Source organism: Euprymna scolopes, chromosome 5 (assembly GCF_053919585.1).
Source record: "Euprymna scolopes isolate OS-2025 chromosome 5, ASM5391958v1, whole genome shotgun sequence".
In the NCBI taxonomy this organism is placed as follows: Eukaryota; Metazoa; Mollusca; class Cephalopoda; order Sepiida; family Sepiolidae; genus Euprymna; species Euprymna scolopes.
Genome location: NC_136486.1, coordinates 179,515,403 through 179,537,902, shown reverse-complemented (window position 1 = coordinate 179,537,902; position 22,500 = coordinate 179,515,403). Strand labels below are relative to the sequence as shown.

At 31.9% G+C, this 22,500-nt stretch overlaps 1 protein-coding gene and 1 pseudogene across 2 annotated transcripts in view; both read left to right on the top strand.

Annotated features, from left to right (window-relative positions):
* The window catches only part of LOC145277056 (glucose-6-phosphate 1-dehydrogenase-like), a 138,355-nt gene that overhangs the window by 2,633 nt on the left and 113,222 nt on the right, over positions 1–22,500 (top strand). The gene's annotated exons all lie outside the window — the stretch shown is intronic.
* Positions 11,584–11,719, top strand: LOC145277242 (U2 spliceosomal RNA; annotated as a pseudogene).

The following is a 22,500-nucleotide window of genomic DNA, read 5'->3' as shown; positions in this document are numbered from 1 at the left end:
CCTCGCCAAACTTTCACGAAAAACACTCGTCTAGTTAAAACCACTATCTATAATTTCCCACACTCTTTATCTGTGCCTAAACCTAAACGTAGATTCCATGAAAACTTTTCTTAGAACTGCACACGAACTCTCTTCCGTTTGCCTGCTTTCCAGCTGATTACAATTTGTCTTCAAGTCCAACGTAAACAAGTTCTTGATGAACCGTCCCCTAAGTAATCCAATTTACAAAATTTCCACTACTTATGATTACTACGCTAATCCCAATGACAAATGTATACCCATTCATTAACCCTTATCCTCGAGTGGCCTCCAGACCTTGATAAGTGGTGACTCCTTTGTAAAAAAAAAAAAAAAAAAAAAAAAAAAAGTCGTCGGTGTTAGTGCACTTATTGATCCGCGCTATTTTTCGTACTCCTGCAGATATTGATCCAGACGTAACTCGGCGTTCACTCGGCATTCCCCGCACATGACGTCAACAGCCGGATTAAGCTGAGCGACGCCGATGAAAGCATAACAAGAAAAGAAAAACTTACTGTACTTAAGTTTTAACTCTAAAGAAAATGTTACAAGCAAATAGTTTTTTTTTTTTTTAAGGGTCTTTTTTTTTCTTTTTTTTTTTGTCAAATAATTTTAAGGAAATCTTTTTTTTTTAGAAAACATTCAAAGGAACAAGTTTTTTTTTTTTTTTTTTTTTTTTTTTTAAACTTGGGTGCCTTCAGCTAGAATCAAAACCAAAACATTTAGCGCTTCAGCCACGTGTCTTACCGTTTGTTGAACTATCGACAGATAAAGGTGCAAATAGCACAATGGGGTCTGAAATTCGAGCCACGTTTTGACTTTGGGAAAAGTTAGGTCGGGTGGTACTCGGTCGACGGTGTCATAGCAAAAGCGCCTCTGCTTTGACCCCTGCGCCTGCGGTCTTTCAGTCCCCCCCCCCTTAAAGTTTTAAATATATACCACCCCCAATTTTTTTCTGTCAATTTTTTTTTGGTACTGGTCGCGGTAAGAGTTCCCTGCCGAACACCCTCAAAAAACAATCATTTCTCCCCGCGCAGCCGCAAAGGACATGTTTTAGTTGCCGTAGTAACAACACTTTTTATCGACATTGTTTTACTGTTTATGAATATTGAAATAAAAGACATTACTACACATTTATTAATAATATCTCACTTTTAATCACTTTTATCGACTTTTTAAAACTTTTTTTTACTCTTTTTAAATGACAACGTTAATGTTTATGAATATTGAAATAAAACATATTACTACACATTTATTAATATCTTTTTTTTTTACTGTTTATGTGTCAATTTTGAAATTCTTATATTGAATATTGAAATAAAAGACATTACTACACATTTATTAATATCTTTTTTTTCTTCTTACTGTTTTACTGTTTGTGTCACTTTTATCGACTTTTTCATTTTTAATACCATTTTCTTAAAATGAATATTAAAATAATTTCCCAACTTTTTTCATTTCTATGTGTTTTTAGTTGTGTGTTGAATGAAACTTATTTTTCATTACAACAATAGTTATCGACCCCGGTTCTTTGGCTGACAAACGACATCTGTCGGCGACTCGGCGGTTCTTGAAACTAAATTACACGCATTCGCTTCATGTTACTGACATGCAGAAGTGCCAATGGTGCCATAGGTATTATTGTAAATTAACACTCTAAGCTAATTCCGTAAAATGAGATTCTACTTTTTTAGGGGAATTTGCACCCTCCCCATGTTAAGAATGGCTTTTTAAATAATAACGTTATTTCAGCACGAATCAATAAGTGCACTAGTACCACAAAATGGTGATAGAATAATAAATTTACTTACGTTTAATCAATGTCATTTTCGCACCATTCATTCACTTTTATCGACTTTTTCTTTTTTTTTTTTAATAGCATTTTCTTTTTTAAATGACTACGTTTTACTGTTTATGTCTCACTTTTATCGACTGTTTCGTTTTTAATAGCATTTTCTTAAAATGAATATTAAAATAATTTCCAACTTGTACAAACATTTTTACATGTGCATATAAACAACTAATTTTTTAACAGTAAAACAAAAAAAAAAGATATTAAATGTGTAGTAATGTCTTTTATTTCAATATTCAATTTAAGAAAAGAAAAAGTCGATAAAATTGACACATAAACAGTAAAAAAAAAAAAAGATATTAATAAATGTGCAGTAATGTTTTATTTCAATATTCATAAACATTAACGTTGTCATTTAAAAAGAGTAAAAAAAAGTTTTAAAAAGTCGATAAAAGTGATTAAAAGTGAGATATTATTAATAAATGTGTAGTAATGTCTTTTATTTCAATATTCATAAACAGTAAAACAATGTCGATAACAAGTGTTGTTACTACGGCAACTAAAACATGTCCTTTGCGGCTGCGCGGGGAGAAATGATTGTTTTTTGAGGGTGCTCGGCAGGGAACTCTTACCGCGACCAGTACCTTTTTTTTTTTTTAGTTAAATGGCTCTTTGGGCGTTCCTCGAGTTTCCAAAGAACATAATGGCTCTATCTTTGTATCCTACCCCCCCCCCCAAAAAAAATAAGTTGGAGAACCTGAACGAGTTTACCCTCCCTTCTCTATTTTCGTCTTTTCAATTTTTTCAGCTTATCATTATCGAATGAACACTAGTTAGGTACGGGCAATAATGGCAGGAAAAAGATAGGGAACCTAGTTTTGAAAGCTGGTTTATCATAATTATTTTGTAGGAATCTGACTACTTTTTTTATTGTATTTGAAAGATTAAAGACTAAAGTTAATTTCCAAAAGGAAAAAAATATTTGTACACGAGAAAAAGTTATGAAAAATGTTTTCACCGTGAGCTGACCAGTTCTGCTAAATTTTGAAGTTAAATAAATTCCTTGTAAAAATCCTTTAAAAGATAAATATTAATTTTCTGGGTCTATTTCAAAGACAATTAGTAAAGTCCTAAGATATTGAATAAAAAGAAAACACATTGTTTGTACAAAAAAATAGCTTAATAAGCTAAAAAAAAATTTTTTAATTTAAATCTAGTGATTCTGCCTTTCGATAAATCGCAACAAACGGGCGGTTTGTAAACACGAATATACGGAAGCCCAAAATTTCAGCCAGTCGAAACGTTCTTTGAAAATGACGTACTGTAATTTAAAGAAAGGAGGGGCTGCTAGTTTTCTAATCCCCCCCATGTGCATCCGTACATTCCTAGCCTGAACGTTTGTATCATTTTTACCATTTTTTAATTTAATTATTTTTCTATGTTCCTGTTTTTAAATTATTTTTTTATTATTGTTCAAGATTGTATAAAATTTATACTGAAAGTTTCACATTCATGCCAGCAAGGAAAATATTAAAATCTTACATATAATAATTATGCAAAACCTGTAATTTTTTTTTAAAGAGTAGAAATATTTTTTATAATTATAATTTTTTTGTGCGAAAATATTAAACAATGCTTGATTCAATGACGATATCGGTAGTTCGAGAAATTAATTTTTAACTCATTAATACAGATTTAGGGGCTTTTTTCATAATGTTCCTGTAAAAATTAAATTTGTTTTTGTTATAATTTACGATACTTTATTTTCATAAAAAAAAAGCAAAAAAAATTTTTTTTTTTTTTTTGCTACTGAAAACCATAACTTTATTAAAGGTATTTTTGTTTAAACAAAATATTACATTTCCATAAAGATTTAAATAAAAATAATGCGTTCATTATATTCCGTGATCATTATTTGATAAATACTGAAATTTTCATTAAAATTGGTTAATTTCCTGATTTTTGGTGAATTTTTAAGTAAAGGGAGGGGTTAAAATGTTTATACATTTTGAAGATCGGCATTCACTTTGCATCTACCTAACACTAGTCTATAAGATTAAATATGGATAAAAAAAATTGTGTGCAGGGTGCGCTCAATTTCTAATAGATGTTCTAGTAAATTGATCACATATTTTAGAACCATTCATCAGTTTTAAGCCAATTTCGCGAATTTAGCCTTTTTAAACAGTTTGGCCTTTTTATTTAATTTTTTTTAAAATTTGCACTTTTCCGATTATTTATGGTTATGTTCCAGTTAAGTTTCATCACCTGACATTTACAAAGGTTTTGTTTTCTCGAGGATAAGGGTTAAAGAGTATACAGTAGGCAATGAGACAATATCATAATCATTACTAGTGGAAATTTGGTAAATTGGATTACTTAAGGGGATGGCTCATCAAGAACTTGTTCACATTGGATTTGAAGACGACCATATTGTAGTCAGTGGGAAAGCAGGCAAACGGAAGAGTTCTAAGAAAGAAGCTTTATTCATGGAATCTACATTTAGGTTTAGGCACAGATAAAGAGTGGGGGAATTTATTGAAAGTAGTTTCAACTAGATGTGTGTTTTTCATGAAAGTTTGGCGAGGGGGGGGGGACCATAGATTGGGGCTCAGACGAGCATTTGCCATGAAAATGATAAAGCAGAGACAGGCTCACAACGTCTCTTCTGTTGGAAAGAGAAAAGGGTACCCCCTCCCCCCACACACTAGGCTATGAAGTCTATTTTCAACTCTGCCAAGGCAGGATAAGGTCTTTCTGGTAGCACCTGCACAGATGTGGCAACAGTACTCTATCCTTTATTTTCCTTTGGATTTTTTTTTTTTAATAGCAATCTTCAAGTTTTGTCACCCGACATTTACAATATTTAAATTAACAGGAAAACTCTTTGGTATACTTACGTGTGTGCACAGTTTTTAATACAATAAATCGATTCCTTATATTGGAACCACTCGAGGACGACATGCACACCCCTTTTATATAAAGGATTTTTCATTTATCAATATAAGGGCAATAATTAATGGTCAGTGTGTGCTAGAGTACCAACTAAAGACTTCTCTTTAAAAGGTTGATTTTTTAGGAGTATTCGGGTTTGTATTCTGCATTGTTTTCACTAGTCGCCATGTTTGTTTTCACACGTGCGAAAACAAATCTAGCAACTAGTGAAATATGGAATACAGACCCAAATACCCCTAAAAATCAACTTTTTAAAGGTAAGTCTTTAGTTGGTACTCTAGCACACATTCATTACCCTGGAATTGCAAATGTCAGGTGAAAAAACTTGAATGCATATTAAAAAGAAAATTTCATCCGAGCAAAAATTTTGTAAATGTCAAGTGATGAAACTTGACAATAACTGTAATATGTATATAAAACACTTATCCTCAAAACATGTATTCTTTGATTTTTCAACTTTTGTAAGTTACCTGTCTTGATATATCTACACATAATATAATGTTGAGCTTTTTGTTGCACTGAGATTGCTATTAAGACTACTTTTTCTGTTAAAAAATTATTAAAATGAGTTTAATAATATACTAACTCATGGAAATGTGAGCGACTTCATAATGGTTAACTAATTTGCATATTCCTTGGAAAAACGAACTTTCATTATTTTCTTTGTTTTCTTATTGGATGCTTAGTTTCATATAACTTATGCTCAGTTCTATTTATGCATATTTTCTACATTGTGCATAATTGCATAGGATTTTAAATGAAAAAGTACTTGCACAGCAAACTTCTGTCTCAATTTTTAGTATATAGACTTGAAACTTGATATATAGGAATTAGAACCTGTAGAACAAATTCAATTTGTTTTTTAGGTGGCAAAAATAACTGCTAATGGTTTAAAATTGAAAAAATAATTGAACTTGGCAAGAGTGTCAATTACACTTGTTATTTCTATGCATGCGCAAATATACATTTGTGTTAAAGTTGCTTCATTTTTAATGTTTTCCTATCCGTCTGTCAATAGGTCAAATGGTAATGATTAAGGCTGGAGCACTTTAACTTTTGAAATCATTACTATATATTAGTTACAATATAATAATAAAGAATTGTTTCTATAATATGAAATCTGCATGAATTAAAATATATTTAAAAATATTTAAGAATCTGTTAAATTCTTGTTTTTGATTCATTTAAAATCTTTAAATATTTAACTACAATTGTTTTTGCTTTTAATGTTTGAATTACTGTAAAAATACACTGGTGGGGACGAGTGATCTATAGATTTTAATTTTACTGGTAGTTTAAAATCAATAACCATTTACCGTTTTATCATTATTACCAGTAAGTTTAATAATAAAAAAAAAAAAAGAATTAAAAGAAGCGTTTTGTTTCTTTTCCATAAGAAAATACACAAATTTTTCCAATACCTCAAAATGTTCAGATAGTTCTGATTCCGATTTCTCGTTCCAACACTAATTTTATACCTTTATGCTGAAACTAATTCATCAGAAAATAAAAATGACATTTTAATTTAAGCGATTGCCTGTAAACAGACTGAAAAAAATTCGCTGTAAAAAAAAAAAAAAAAAAAAAAAAAAAATATATACACCCCCACCTTCCTCAAGAAAAATATACTAGGCAGTAATGGTAACCCATTTCTTAACAGGACAGTATTTTAAAGATTTAAAGATATCTTTTTTTTTTCTTTCCTTTTACTCTCTAATCTACTAGCTTCTGAAATCTATTTCTCTGGAATTCTTACTTTTCCATTTACTTATTTCAGCCACATGACATGTATTTAAATGTTTAATATGTAAACATTTGGTAATAAAACAAACTTCATGTTGAGACAAGATTTCAAGAGTAGAACATTTAGGAGATATTGAAATGCTATCTTTGTATTTTCTTGACATTCCCATTCTTATTGGGTTGTTTTACACGTTATCTTTTCATTCTAAGTTTGAATACTAAGTTTTATAGGCTAAATCTCAATGGTCATGTAATCCTGAAAATGACACTGGATTTTAAAAAAATTGAAGTCTATTAGATATGATTAAGTGCATTTTCTTTATTTCTTTTGGCATAAAATGATCTAACTTATACCTTTACGGAGAGTATTTCAGATTGTTTCCTCTGACATGCATTCTCTTGCAATCAAATATATCGATCTAGGATTACCACAAATAGTGGGTTTTCTGTGCCAAAGGTTTTTATGCTATCAGCACATAATGTCTCTTATGATAATGGTACAATTTTTCCTTAAGCTTTTAACTTTGCAACCCTAGTAATTGAAAAATCAAGCTACCTTTAAAAATCGTTCTATTTATAAAGTGTTATAGTCAGCCCTTGTGTGTGCTTCATTTGTTGTGTAATTCTAGGGGCTAACGTTGATAATTCTGAAATATAGGAAATATGCATAAAGTCAATTATCTCTGCTATAGTAAAAAACATGTCCTTAACTACCTTATGTTTCGTGTGTGTGTATATATATATATATATATATATATATATAAATAAAAGTTACAATAAGTTTACTAAGGTAATCAAAATGGTAAACTAAAAATATATTATAAATATTAAAGAGTTAATATTTACAAGTAAAATAAACTCAGCCAGATGTAAAAAGCTCAATAAAACCGAAAAGGAAATAGAGCTTGATTAATAAAACATGTTAAAAGACATCTTGAAAAAGAGTTAAAAACATATTTAATTTTAAAAAAAGAAGCACAAGATAAGTGGATAGTCCTTAATCCGCAGAGTTTCGAAGAAATACTCTCCTTCTCATCAGAGGGCAGGAATTAGCAAAATGCAGGATCGGATTTTGCATATAAAAGTATTTAATGAAACTACAAGTAAGTTAAAGATCTTACTTGGTTAAAAAAAAGAGTGAGGTAAGGGGAACAAGAGGCAAAAGAAAAAAATAAAGATTTCACATGAATGGATAGTCCGGTGAAGGGTAAAAATCCAAAAATGGTAAAATCCAAAACGGTCGAATTTAAAATTTCAATCCAACGGGTAAATTCTAAATGGTCCAAAATCATCCAAAAGGTAGAGTTCCTTAGAAAAAAACCCAAATGGAATGAATTCCAAATCATTAAAAGAAAAGCACTAGAGATAATATTTAAAACACGTCTGTCAAGGCTGGAAGAATCAAAAAAATTAAGGCTTGAAAAAAACCCGAAAAACGGTGACAGTTTAAATTTGAAAAGCAAGGTCAAACTGACCCAGACAAAAAGCGCGAAAGTTAGCGTTAATAATTAAGTCAGCTTAGATATGCACGTGAAAGTCCCAGAATTAAATTAAGAAAACTGATCAGAAGAACAAATAAATGGCCAAGTTTAAGAAATGGGGCGTTAAACTAAAAAAATATTTACACTTATAGTGGATTTTCACTCCTCAACTATGTACTTACAACCTCAAAAGTTTTTGGCACTAGTAACCACCTTGAAGTACTTTTTTCAGAATGTCCGAAAAATATTGTCGAGCCGTTGTACCTTCCCAACGAGCATTCATTTGTTAAATTCTGACCAATAGTCACTGAGATTTGTAACTTATAAAATTGCCAAAAGAGGTGGTATATATATATATATATATATATATATATATGTGTGTGTGTGTGTTTAGTGATAAAAAATTTAATTAGTTTTAAAAAGGATAAGTATGGGGAGAAGAGAGTAAAAATAGACGGAGAAAATTTTCAAAAGACTATTCGACTAAATAATTCAAATAAAAGAAAAAAAGAACCTCGAGGAACCTTTCGACTGACTCTTTTCAAGAGATTACATCGGTAACAATTAAAATAAAACAATTTACACATAATTGAAAATGGAGGGGAGGGGTGAAACCAAAGAATAAAATCACACGAGGGTTGGGGGTTAAATAAATAAATGAATCGCTTATATGTCGTCCATAAATCAGAACTCAGGGTGGTGAATCCACTTGTCTGCAAATAAATGCAGAAATAAAGAATATTGACGCAATGTAGGCTTTTTTTTTGTTAATTAGAGCTCTTTAAAAAGGTTGAATTTATGCGACAGGTCCTTTTGTCTACAGAGTGATGGTCTGTGTATTAGTACATTTACGGCCTCCAAAGTATTGATATGCTGTTTGGAACGGGCCTTGTGTATAATGCAACTCAGCCATCCGAATATGCTTCTCCACATGCATTTTGTCATACAAGTGCACACCAATTGATGACTCATGAATTGGTGAGCGCCTGGATGTGGTCTGTGAATGCCCGGATATTTCTTTTTCTCTGCCCCATAATTCCTATAATGACTCCACGTATCTTTTTTAAAACTCTAATATATATATATATATAATATATATATATATATATATATATAGCCAAATTGAATATTGAAATGCTCATATCTTTGTTTCTATGGGCTGAAACATGAAAATTTGCAGGCTTTTTGAAGATTATAATACTATTCTACGGTTACAATTTACGACAATTGGTAAAAAAGAACCTATATTTACAAACCAGAAGATATGCCCAAATTTGCCTACATTTGTATATAGTGTCCTGGCAGGCTAGTTTCAGGTTTGCTGCTTTGGGATAAATTTTGCTTATGGTTTTTCTTTGCTTGGTTGTTTTCTGTGGCCTTGCCAGGCCACTAATATTAAAGTGAGACGTCAGTTTCAATATTTATAGAAAGAAACCAAATTTGAACAAATTAATGTCTGCTTGTTAGTTCTTTGTTTTTACATAACTGTGTTAGCAAAATGGATTGAGGATAAATAATTGGCCTCTAATAAAACCTGTTAAAATGATAGATGATTGATAAAATATACACATATCTCAAAGTATGTAAACTATGCTATGTTTATATACTTGTGTGGGATAAACTCTAAAACTAATATACCGATCACTATGAATTTTGATACAGCTTATAGGTGTAAAGGTGGTTAAGGTGAACTACATGTACTTTAATTTAGTTTTGTGAAAATTCAGATACCTTTGATTTTCAATTTCTCTATAGTATTTAAATGTTCTGTTAGGATGTTTAATTCAAATGTTTCTAACTTTCATGAATCGGTTTATACTCTGTATGCAGATATTGCAAGCGCGGCAGAAGTGAGTTCAGCATTTAACAGTGAAAATCAATACTTGAAAGGGACAAAAAATATGCAGCATCTGTCCATCAATTGCAGAACATGCAAAGCTACAATTTGCCCATGCATGGAGTAGTTATTGTTGACACCTCAATATTCGTGCATCTTTTCCTCTTAGACAGGGTCTATAAGAGTCTTAAATCTAATAGCTCCAACTATTAGGCAAGCTCTAACCTCTGTGCCATCGCTGCAATGTCACATCCTTGTACCTATCTTACAAGTCCTTTAATGGAATGTGTGCTGAAAAAATCATGGCACTCATGCCCGCTCGACATACATACTCCTGACTAACCTGACAAGTAGCAAAATCCCGCCTGTTTTGAGGTCCCTATATCCCAGAAAACTCTTTTAGTCTAATAGTTTCTTCTTCAGACTGCTAGACTTTGGAATTCCTTCTCAGTTTCTTGTTTCCATGTCTGTATTAACTTGCTGAAGTGTAAATGTAATGTGAACAGACATCTCGCTGCTCTTCCCCCACAATCCAGTGTTAGACACGATTTCAAACAGTAACCCCTTACGTTCAAAGTAACAATATCTCTTGTTTGGGGTGAAAAAGAGTAAAAGAAAAAAAGTGATGTTTGAAAAAGTGTTCCGATCTGCCATTACCACATGTAGCAGATGCAGCTAATTTTATTTGCAATACTTATTGAATTACATTGCACAACAACCTCTAAAGTGGTACGGCCACATTGCCCACCTCAGTCATCTTAAATGCTCCAAAGTGTATCTCACATCAATGTTGAGATATACGGATCATTTGATGGTGACTGGATTCTAACAAGCATTGCCCGGCCCGGGTGTTTGGAGGTTTGTGTTGAGCAAAAAAAAAAAAAAAAAATGGTAGTAGGCAGGCAGGTTCGAACCCATACCATGAAGGAGGAAAAGAACCTAAAAAAAACGGGATGTCTTTGCTGTTGCGACCATCACTACACCGGAAGTGACGTAGGTTTAAATTAAGGCTAGTCAATTGAAAAGAGGGGACTTTCGAAAATATTGGCGAAAAAAGCGACCCCCCTCTCTGTAGAAAAGTGCCCTGTTGAGGGTGAAGGAATTAATGTTTTTGGCCAATTTTTCGATATTTGTCATCTGAAGGGTCGATCTTCAAAACAATACTGATCTTGTGAAAATCCGTCGCCTCTGTCGAAAGTTTTAGGTATACATACGTATATCTAAACAGATAGGTGAGATTTATATTATAGATGGATGTTTTCATTGCTGTTTGATTTTCATGCTTGTTTCATCTCATGCTATTCAGTAGCCTGTTGACTGAAGAGAGCACATCAAAATTTTTACCCTTGACCACAAATGAGTGCTGTGTTTGAAATAGTTTTGATCATTTTTATTTTTTATTTTTAGTTGTGTGCAAGCGACTCTATAAGTCTGTCGGTCTGTAACACTTTTGTGCTTGGCCTTTTTGGTTAAGATCGAAGGTCTGTTGTTAATAGATGCTGTTCTTAGTTTTTTAAGCTTTTCTTGGCCTTTTGGCCAAGATCAAAGTGTATCTTTTCCGGCAGATACTGCAAGCAAAGACCATATATGGGGGCAACTCCACATATAAAACCTTAGTCAATGTAAGGGAAACCCTTCATACCAATTGTCACTATCCAGCTCCCCTACTCCTCGGGGAGTTGGTTCTCATTTCCCCTTCACTCCTCACATTAAAAATCGGCCTTGTGCCTAATTTGCTCAGTGGGAAGCAAATAAATACCTTTTTCTTGGTCTTTTGGCCAAGATCAAAGTGTAGTATCTGTTCTTACTACATGCTGTACTTATGTTTGTAACTTTGATATAAAGTGGGGTATCACTTTTCTGTATTAATTTAATGTAAACTGATCACCCACTTTACAACCAGTCAGTCTCAAAGCCATTTAAGTCATTCTCCAGATCATTCAAGTTGTTTTTGAAGGATTCCAGTTATTTTTTAAGCATTCACAGCATTCTTAAGCTTATTCAATTCATCCTTAAGTTCATTAAAGTCATTCTAAGTCATTTACTTTAAGTCATTTCAGCCCATTTTTCAGTCATTTTAGTTTATTTTTAAGGATTTCATGTCAATCCTACATTCACGCATTCCTTCATTACACAAGAGCCCACGACTAATGGCTATCGGCCTTGTTCTTTTTTAAATTGCCCCTGTATGGTGTTGTCTGGAAACCTTTTCCATTACTAGAACTCAAGTTTAGTTCTGTGTTTGCATATCAGCTGATTATTAAAATATATTAAAACTAGCGGGGGTACCCGGCATTGTTTGTTTAAACACAAAAAAAAAAGTGTTAGTAGGCTGGCAAGGTTGAACCCATGACGCAAAGGCAGGAGAAGTGGAAGAAAACCTGATATCTTACCACTACGCTATAATGCCACAGGAAGTAAAAAGCATTCAAATTTAGCGATGTCAATCAAAAAATTGTCAACTCAATGATAATTAAGTTAAGAATCATAGTTGGCGAAGAAATGAAAGTGGCTTTTAAACCTGGCCTATGGCCAGTCAAGCTTTCGCTTTCTCTCATATTTTTCTTCCCCATGAGGTTGTTCCCCTGAAAAGGGGGGAACTCTGGTACTGTCCAAATGAATAGCAATTGTTTGATAAGAAGGGTTTCCCCGACATTGATCAAAGCAAATTGCTTTCAAGACATCCCGGCACAAAAGGCCAGGTGCTCTACCTTTGCTCCAAATAGGTTCATTTTTTTTTTTTTTTTTTTTTTTTTTTATATGAAAAAGACCAAACATGTGAAAGGACGGAATATCATGAGTTTTTTAAAAATCGATGTAAATAAATGTTGATACGACATCTGTTCGCAAATTGTAGATATTATAATCTAGGAACTATATAAAAAGTTCTAAAATAATAGTAACCCTCTCGAGAACCCCCTTGAAAAAAAGCCTTTCTTGGACATACAAAAATGCTCACAGCCATTTTGATATATATATAAATTTAAAGGGGATTAGAACAGCAGTCTAAAGAGCAGTGTATTTTAATGTGATAGTAAAATCACTTATGTAATTAAAATACAAGAAAAAAAACGTGCTCGTTGTAATGCAGATATATAAGCTCAATAGACATCTATCCTAGAGCTATTTTAATATTTAGTAAGATGATTGATAATTTATAGTTAAAATTAAAAATCTGTTTCATAAGAAGGAACACAAAAAAGCCAATAAATTGTATGATCGTTTCGGAAACAATGTTTTTATTAAGATAGACATTTAAGTACTGGATAATAATTTTAACATAGTTTTTTTTAAACAAAGTCTCCTCATCAACAAAAATATTGGGTGTTTTTTTTAAAGACACCAAAATAAACCTAGCATTTTTTAAGTAAAGCAGATGTATCTGGAAAATATTCAAATATAAAGGAAAATAGTTAATTACTGATGTTGGTAAACAAAGTAAGATAAGTTGAGAATAAAAAATTTTAATAAAATTATAAAGCTGAATTGGGTTTAAATATAAGGTTATAAGATGTTTTTAAGAAAATTTAACAAAGATATATATTTTACCTTATAATGGTTCGCCTTTTGAAATTCGTAATTATCGTCAAAGCATTCATTTGGATGTTAAATGTACCTTATAAATGCTTGAAATGTTGAATCTTCAAAGTGAACGCCAATGGAATAGTTTTATCGGTTAGAATTCGTTAGTAACGACTAATTAAAAGTTATATATTTTTAAAAATCTTGACTTATTAAACATAGGATTTCAACCCACAAACACTCTTTTAAAAATCTCTCCCTGGTGAACCAAACCACTCAATCTAAACATATTTGGCGACTCAAGGATAAGCATATTCCCTTCAATTCGAAATGGGAAATAATAGGATCATATAAAGCATATATGCCGGGAGACAGATTCTGTGCACTTTGTAGATATAAAGCCCTTAAGATTTTAGAATATAATGATATCAAAAATAAAACGATTCTCCTAAATTCAAGACAAATTTTTCTCTGGATGCATTCATAAACGTTGGTTTAGATTTAATAAACATAAACCACCATAAGTCATTTAAAATGTTAATAATCTCTTAGAATTTGTAATTTATAAATTCGAAATTTTATTAATAAAATTTCGATCATTATATTAGTTTGTTATATATTTATCTTCTATCTTATTTAAATATCTATTTAAATTTAACTTTTGAATGTTACTATTAAGTTCCATAAATAATTAAAATATTACTTTTATTTAATTACTAGCATGGGTGCTCGGCGTTGCCCGGGTGTTTGGGGGTGTATGCTGAGCAAAAAAAAAAAAAAAAAACGGCCAATTTTTTTTAACTTTGACCCCCATTATGACCTCTTAAAATTTATTGTTTTGGGCTCAAACCGAGTTATTAAGTTAGATCCATGTCCAAGGAACCTATATCTAATATTTCAAGTGTTTAGACCCAAAATTATCGAAGGAGTTTGGTAGAGTTCTCAAAGGTCAAATCGTTAAATTTTGACCCCTTAACAGCCAAATTTCTGGCTGAAAACCGATCACATAGATTTTCCCAAATCTCAGTACCCTGTATATCAAATTTCGAGTATGTAGACTGAAAATTAAGTTATTGCGAAGGAAAATGTACACACACACGTTCACTTTTATAAATATACTAGCATTGGTGCCCGGGTGTTTGGAGGTGTATGCTGAGCAAAACAAACAAAAAAAAAGTCATTTTTTTTAACTTTGACCCCTATTATGACCCCTTAAACATGTAAATCGCATATCGTTCAATGACTTGGCACCTTGAGATTTCATTCATAAACAATTATATATATATATATATATATATATATATACACACACACACACACACACACACACATTTTACGCTGCGGCAGCACTGTCAGGCGTCATCTTCAGGCCTGGAATTAAATCGTGCTGCAGTTGGGCCTGCCTTACCTACATGCAATGCGTGTTGACATAAAAATTATTTTGGTGACTGGCAACATTGAAATATGTTTTTATCAGCAAAAGTAAACATGTACGGTCGCTTTATTAATCTATGTTGCCTTTTCTGTTGCCTTTTCTGATGTAAAATAACCTTTACTCATCCCATTAGATTTGTTTTGTCTCTTAGTGATCAGCATTTTAGGTTTTCATCTGACAATGTTCTATGGCAATTGACCTCAAGGATAGTTCTAGGAACAGCTTTAAAAGACAACCAGTGGTGTGGCCCCCATTTGGGAACTGTGGGGAGTATGGATTAACTTGTTAGTTGTCATTGCTGCCAGATATACACTGGCTCAGAGTGGTAGTACCTGTTATGGTTTCATCTCTAGCTTAAATAGAAATTATCTGGGATAAGATCCTAAAAGTAAAGCCTCAGAATATGCTGACTGCACTTTTGAAAGTGTAAAAGTTTCTCAAAGGAGCCACTTGTTTGTTGTGGGTAAGAAACTCTGGTGGCTGAATGGTTCATGAAACTGAGGAATTCTATGCACTGCAACGCTCCACATGCCAGCTTTTCCTACTAGTCTAACCAGAAGAGTAAAAAATATTTCTAGTCTTTTTCTTTTTTTTTTTTTTTTTTTTTTTTTAACTTTATAGTCTATTGAACATTTTTTTTTATTACACAAAGTCGACCATGCTTTCTGAAATGAAAAAGAAAGCAATTATGAAAGTTCAAGTTTTGCTAAGGACATTAAATTGACTGACCTTATTTTTTTAGAAAATATTTTTTTCTGAACTTTAACTTTTGAACAATTCTCTTCATAGCTGGCAATAAAAAGTAGTTGAATTTCTGTTAGATAAACTGTTATATTTTTATCATAATTAAAAAGATCCTGTAAAGAGATCAATAAACAGAAATGATATTTCTGAATTCTGAGATGAGGATTGATTATTCATATTATTTGGATTCTTCGAACTACTGTTTTCATCTTTATTTTCACAATGTTTCAGTCAATGTAACCTCTGATCTTCTGGTCTATATTGTTGAATTCGGGAATCTGTTATACTAGGGAAATCTAAAGAATTTGGAATAGAACCCTTTATTTAATCCATGAGGGTAGCATGCTCTCGTTCCATCAGCCATGACTGAGTACAAGTCCTTAGTAATTCACAATTGTATTTTGAATGTCATCCACTGAGGACCTTCAACCTCCAGAAAAGCATAACTTACAACTGATTTTTACCAGGTACTTTATGCACAATACCACAATTACATCAACTGAAACGTTATGAAAATTTTACTCAAAATGAGAGAAGTAGTCCAAAGAATCTAAATACAAAACCTAAATGACTTATGCATGTTATGGCTAAGTATAAACATATTTTGATTTTATGAAAGAACATGAACTATGCATTTTTTTTCTTTTTTTTTTTTTTTTTTTTTTTTTTTAAGTCAAATTTCACCTTTACATGAGTAACTGTTCGAGATAAAAACTTGAGTCTTCAGGATGTGTGATATGCAACAGCCAACAAATAAAGTTGTACAAAAAACAACCTTTTATTATTTGAAAATTTAATTAAAATTGTTTTGGAATATTGAAGTGCATCTAGTGGTGAGGTCCTAATTTTGTCACTTTTGAGTGTGGAGTCTCCTCTTAGTTCACATTTTTGTTGGGTTCACTCCGATTCAAGGTGATAGTGCAGGTTGCATAAAATCGGTTTTCTGTATGACATAAAAGTGCATTTGGAGAAGTACACATGCAAAGAACTTGATACAAAATGACTGGATTCATTATTAAATAACGCAAAAGGGTTGATATGCCATAAAACAAATGAACAGACATTAAAACTAAAATGATTGTTGAATAAGATTTCAAGAAGGATTTTTGTACCCAAAATTTTTGGTTATTTAAATGGTGCTTACTATTTTATAAATATGGACTATAAATTGAACTTAAAAATTTGTATGTTTAGGAATACAGAAATATTTACAAGAAAATTATAAATTTCTCATTTTAAAAATACCTCAAAAAGCTCCTCAAACAGTTTTGTTTTGTGACCTCTCTTTTTGACTCTTACTATTTGATTGTATGGAGGTTTTCATGTGTTCATATGATGGTGGTACCTGATGACAGTTGCAAACAAGAGAAATCGTTCGGGTGTATATCCCATCATAACAGATACAATAAATATAAGGGATACATAAAAGCAGATGTAAACAATGCAATATTTTTTATGTTCAAATTCATAATCTTGGAAGAAAGTAGGAAAATATTCTAAAGTAAAACTTTTATCGTTATAGAAATTTGAGTGCAATGGATGTGATATGCAGGTGAAGCTGTCTATAGCAGCACATGTATCTGTATATATTAGATTATTAATATATAATAATAATCTGTATATATTAGATTATTAATATATAATAATAAACTGTATATATTAGATTATTAATATATAATAATAATCTGTATATATTAGATTATTAATATATAATAATAATCTGTATATATTAGATTATTAATATATAATAATAATCTGTATATATTAGATATATATATATTAGAGCATGTGTGATTGTCCATAGTCAATTGTAAATAATCGCTGTAATAAGAGTTCAACATAAGTATGATCAAAAGAGAAGAGGAAGAAAAACTACTTGAGTGTTTTTTTGGAAATCAACCTGTGGTTGGTTTGAAAGAAATGGTCACATTGAGCAAGGTGTTTGAAATGAGATGACATAAATTATCTGAGTTTAAAATCTTACTAGTTTCGTTTGTTCCAATTCATATTTCCTGTGAATATTAAGCCAAGGAGTTTAAATGATCTCTTAGGTAAGATGTTATTTGTCATGTCAATTGGTGGTTGAAGATTTTTTGTAATTGTTACAGAAGTTTTGTCTTAGCATTAAATGTTACCATCCATTTATGGCCCTATTCAATTACAAATTGGAGATCATTTTCTAAGATTTCAGTCATTGCCTTGGGTGTATGTACATTTGTTTCCCCCCCCCCCCATTTCTGTTATAAAGCGTGGGTTCATCAACAAATATAACCAGCTTCTTTTTTTTTTTTTTACAAAGGAGTCACCACTTATCAAGTCTTGAAGGCACTCAGATAAGTGTTAATGAGTGTACAATAGTCAATGGGACAATATCGTAATCGTTAGTAGCGTAAATTTGGTAAATCGGATTACTTAATGGGACGACTTATCAAGAAATTGTTCACATTGTATTTGAAGGCGATCATATCAGTTAGAAAGTAAGGAAATGGAAGAGTTCCATAGATGTACAGTTTTAAGAAGCTTTGTTCATCGAATCTACATTTAGGTTTAAGCACAGATAAAGAGTGAGTGAAATTATTGATAGTGGTTTCAGCTAGACTAGTGTTTTTTGTGAAAGTTTGGCGAGGGAGGACCATAGGTTGGAGCTTAAATGAGCACTTGCCATGAAAATAAAGCAGAGAGAGAGGCTCGCAACGTCTCTTTTGTGGGAAAGAGGTTGCAGGGAAGAGAAAAGAGCATCCTTCACTAGGCGATGAAATCTATTCTGAACTCTGTTAATGCAGGATAAGTGTTTCTGGCAGCTTCTGCCCAGATGTGGCAACAGTACTCCATCCTTAGATGTACTTGGATCTTATATGGGTAGAGAATTACATAAGCAGTTAGATATCTACTGGAGTGGTAGAATGATCTCACCATTTTCCCAGTGACCTTGGCAATAGATTTGATGTGTTCCATTTCAAATCAGGAGTAAAGGTCAAGGCCAGAAGCTTGTCAAAACCTGGCGCCTCCCAAAAACAAGAGCCATTCATTTCAATTGATACTAGGCGGGGATCAGAGCGTTGGTGAAAAGATGGAAGCTTGGTTTTAGATGCATTAGTTATCAGCCATCTCTTCCCCATTGTACTACATGCTCGAGAACAGAGAGAGAATCAGAATTTGGTCATTTACGGCCTTTGAAGTGTTGCCATAGATAATAGTGTCGTCAGCATAAATGTCTATGGATGATCTTAGGATATGATTTGAGAGATCATTGATATAGAAAGGAAGAGAGTTGGGCCCAGGATGGGCCCTTGAGGGACTCCAACATTAATACTGTAAGCTTCTGATTTCTGTCCATCAACCACTACCCTTATGAACCTATCAAAGAGAAATTTTACTAATTGAGAAGACATTTCCAGCTATACCTTAGCTGGAGATTTTGTGAAATAGACCTTTATACCTTACCCTATCAGAGGCCTTTGTCCATTTTGGGCACGATTTTATCAGGTAGGTCCTTTATGAATATCCAGGAATAATAAATCCAAGGATTGGCTTCTGAGATACCCCAGCATTATTATCATGTTGCTTGTACGTATGACCATCGAGGATAACGTGTATTTTCAATATTAAGAAATGAGAAATAGATTTGACATAAGTAATGTTGGAATGTTAATGTCTTAAGTGAAACAACCTCAAAGTAAGAAGTCTATCTACATAAGAGTTATATACTGATATACATTTCAAAATCTTGGAATGAAAACCAGTTGGTGTTAAATATATTAAAACAATTGTTAATTAAGGCAGATTAGAACAACTTGGATTATACAGTCACTTTCCTCCTCCTTTCCTCTCAGAATGTTGTCTATGAAATCGGTAATAAAATTCAGTCCTCCCTGCAATCCAACCTTCTTTTATGCAAATAAACTTCAGTCTATCCCTGACTTGTCCAAGTTTTAGTCATAAATACTCAAGTCATATATGAGTCATGTGTATGTGTGTGTTTATATATATATATATATATATATATATATATATAAACTACATTTACTCACATAAAATTAATATAAAAGTATAAATTTATGCGTAAACTTTAAGTATTTACTTCAAAAGTGCTCAATATATAGGTAGAGCTAGTTAGTAAGTTATAAAATATATATGGCGATTAAGCTCCACTGAATATTCTGTTTCATCCACTCTAAGACTCTTCAGGCTTATGCGCGAATTTTGTGGTTGTCTGTTGTATATATATAAGAGCAAATAGTTAATAAAACATGTTAAACACTTTCAAAAACATTTAATCTGAAAAGAAAACACTTAATAAGTGGATAGTCCTTAATACTTTCCTTCTCATCAGAGGGTAGGAATTAAAATGTGGGATCGGATTTTGCATACAAAAGTATTTGATGAAAGTGCAAGTAAGTCAAAGATCTTACTTGATAACAAAAAGTGAAGCAGAGGGAATATGGTGAAGAAAAAGGTGATTTCACATGAATGGATAGTCTGGTGAAAGGTAAATTATCCAATGGTGGTAAAATCCAAAAATGTAAATCCAAGAAAGTTATAAGTTTCCATTCGCACAAGTAAAATCCAAGGGAATCACAGAATTGGAAGATGGTCCAAAATAATCCAAAAGGCCGAAATCCATGGAATAATTCACAAATATGTACAAGGAAAAGGGGAAAAAATTATAATATTAATGAAAGAAAAATAAGATACGTTTGACATGGCTGCCGAGACAAAAAGTAATTAAGAAAAATCAGTGAAGAAAAAAAAATGGTGGTAGAATAAAATAGAAAAGAAAATGTCAAAATGACCCAGACAAAATAACGTTAAAAGGCGCAAAAAATATAGGGCAAAAAGAGGTCAACTGAAATGTACAGGTTATTACTTAAAATGTCAGCAAGCGTTATTAAGACACTAAATGGAAAATAGGGAGAGGATGGCCGGTATCTGCAAATTCCGGATAAAGCAAGTAAGTATACAAGTAAATGCAAATAGTAAAATATAAGTAAATATACATACAGGATATGAATGTGTGGGTAGATTGATATATTAGATAGATAGGGATATTTAAAGACTAAAAAAGAAATTTCAAATAAAAAAATCGGCCAAGCAAAGAAGAAATAAAGAATTAAAATAAAGGATTATTAAATTATAAAGTATTAAGAAAGTGTGTAGAAAAAACGATAAAGTTAAAGAAAAAATTATATATCTATCTAAAAGGTAAAAGTAATCACTATGATTTCCAAATTACCATAATTAAATTTGGACTTATGTTTACAGAAAGATCAGTTCGTTTTTAGAATTTATTATATTGTGACTTTGAGGGGAAGTAATTATAGTTATAGCTTCGGTTGTGTAGAGGCGACATGACTTAGAGCCTGGAGTATAAGACTTAACTTTTTTATGATAGTCTATTTGATTGAGAAGGGGGTATTTAAGTTTTTTTAATTAAAGTGGTTAGAAAAGTTCCTTGGTTATTATTAGAATTATGGTTGTTAAAAGAAGAAATGTGGTTTGATATTCTTTTAATTAATGTTGAAGTAGCGCCGATATATGTATGTACTTTATTTTATTAAAAGCTCGAGGTCTGGTATTAATATTAATTTGCTGATTTGTATTAGTTAAATGGTTTGGATTTTGTCCATGGTCTTCAACAAATGGTGGGACAATGTTTGTATGAGAACTATTTTGGAGGGGATAATGAGTGTTGTTAGTGATAGGATGGCTGTTAGGAGAAATATTATTCTTATTAATATTATTATTATTGTAAGTTGTATGATTGTAGATGAGGGACTGCTCGAGTGGTGTAAGTAACTATATCAGATGGAGGATGGGAAGAAGGATAACTTGAAGAAAAAATATTAGTGTCTGTTATGGGAGGATTGCGTGGGAGCACAGTAATTGTGCAAGAATATATAACATCATAATGGATGGAATCATTATTGAGTGGGCAAAGATGTTTGTTATTACAATTACGGTTAGTTTTGGGTTTAATTGGGAAAGGGATTTTTTTGGCTGATTTAATTTTTGTTATTAGATGTTAAGCTTCTTTGTGCTAAATTAGGCATTGTTGAATAAGAAATCCTGATTGAATTTTTATTGAAAGAACTATATCTGTGGGTATTTAATGAGTTTTGTACAATGTTGAAGGATTCCTTAGTTATATTAGTTTTGACATTTAGGCTAAATTGAAGATTAAACCAAATATTTTTCTTTCTCCTGATGCGACTGGGTGGGTTAGAGGTATTGCGATTAGTATTTTGGTTTGGGTTATATATGTAGACTGGTTCATTGTTATTGATAGTGGCAGATCTTATTTGAACTGGTTTCTTACGAGTCATATTGTGTGTGATTACAGATTCAAGGCGGCCTGCAGAAGGAGCATAATTGTTGTATTTAATCTTTTCCTTGTGTCCTGAGTTTGATAAGGCATTATTGAAGAAAGTAGCATTTTGATTAAAAAGCTTTTTTATCAGCAGAAAGAGCAGAAATTCTTCTAGAGACGGATGGTACTATAGATTTTATAATTGAGTTAGGGTGGTTAGAAGATTTCTGGATGTATAAAAGCGTAAGATTAGGTTTATGATAGGGGCTATGAGTTTCGGTGTTAAGATTAAGTGTAACATCTAGAAAATTTGAAGTTTTTTTGTTTGGTTCGATAATTATAGAAAGGCCAAAGTTATTAAAGAAGTTATGTAATTTTTTAATTGTTTTGTTGTACTCTCTTGGCCTGGCTGTTGTAGTAAAAAGGGCATCGTCTCCATAAAGGCCCCCTTGGATATGTTTAAAGTGGTATTTCTTTCAGTAAGAAGAGTCCCACTAAATCGGTAACTTCAGAGTCAGAAGCCCCCCATCAAGATGTCAAAATTATAAGGTGTGTCCTTTCTAGTCCAAAGCTTATTGTTAAATTGTATAAGGAACTTTCTTGCTAGGAGAATTAATTTAATTTCTAAATTAGTTAAGTCAGAATTTCTTTTAGCAAAGATAAGAG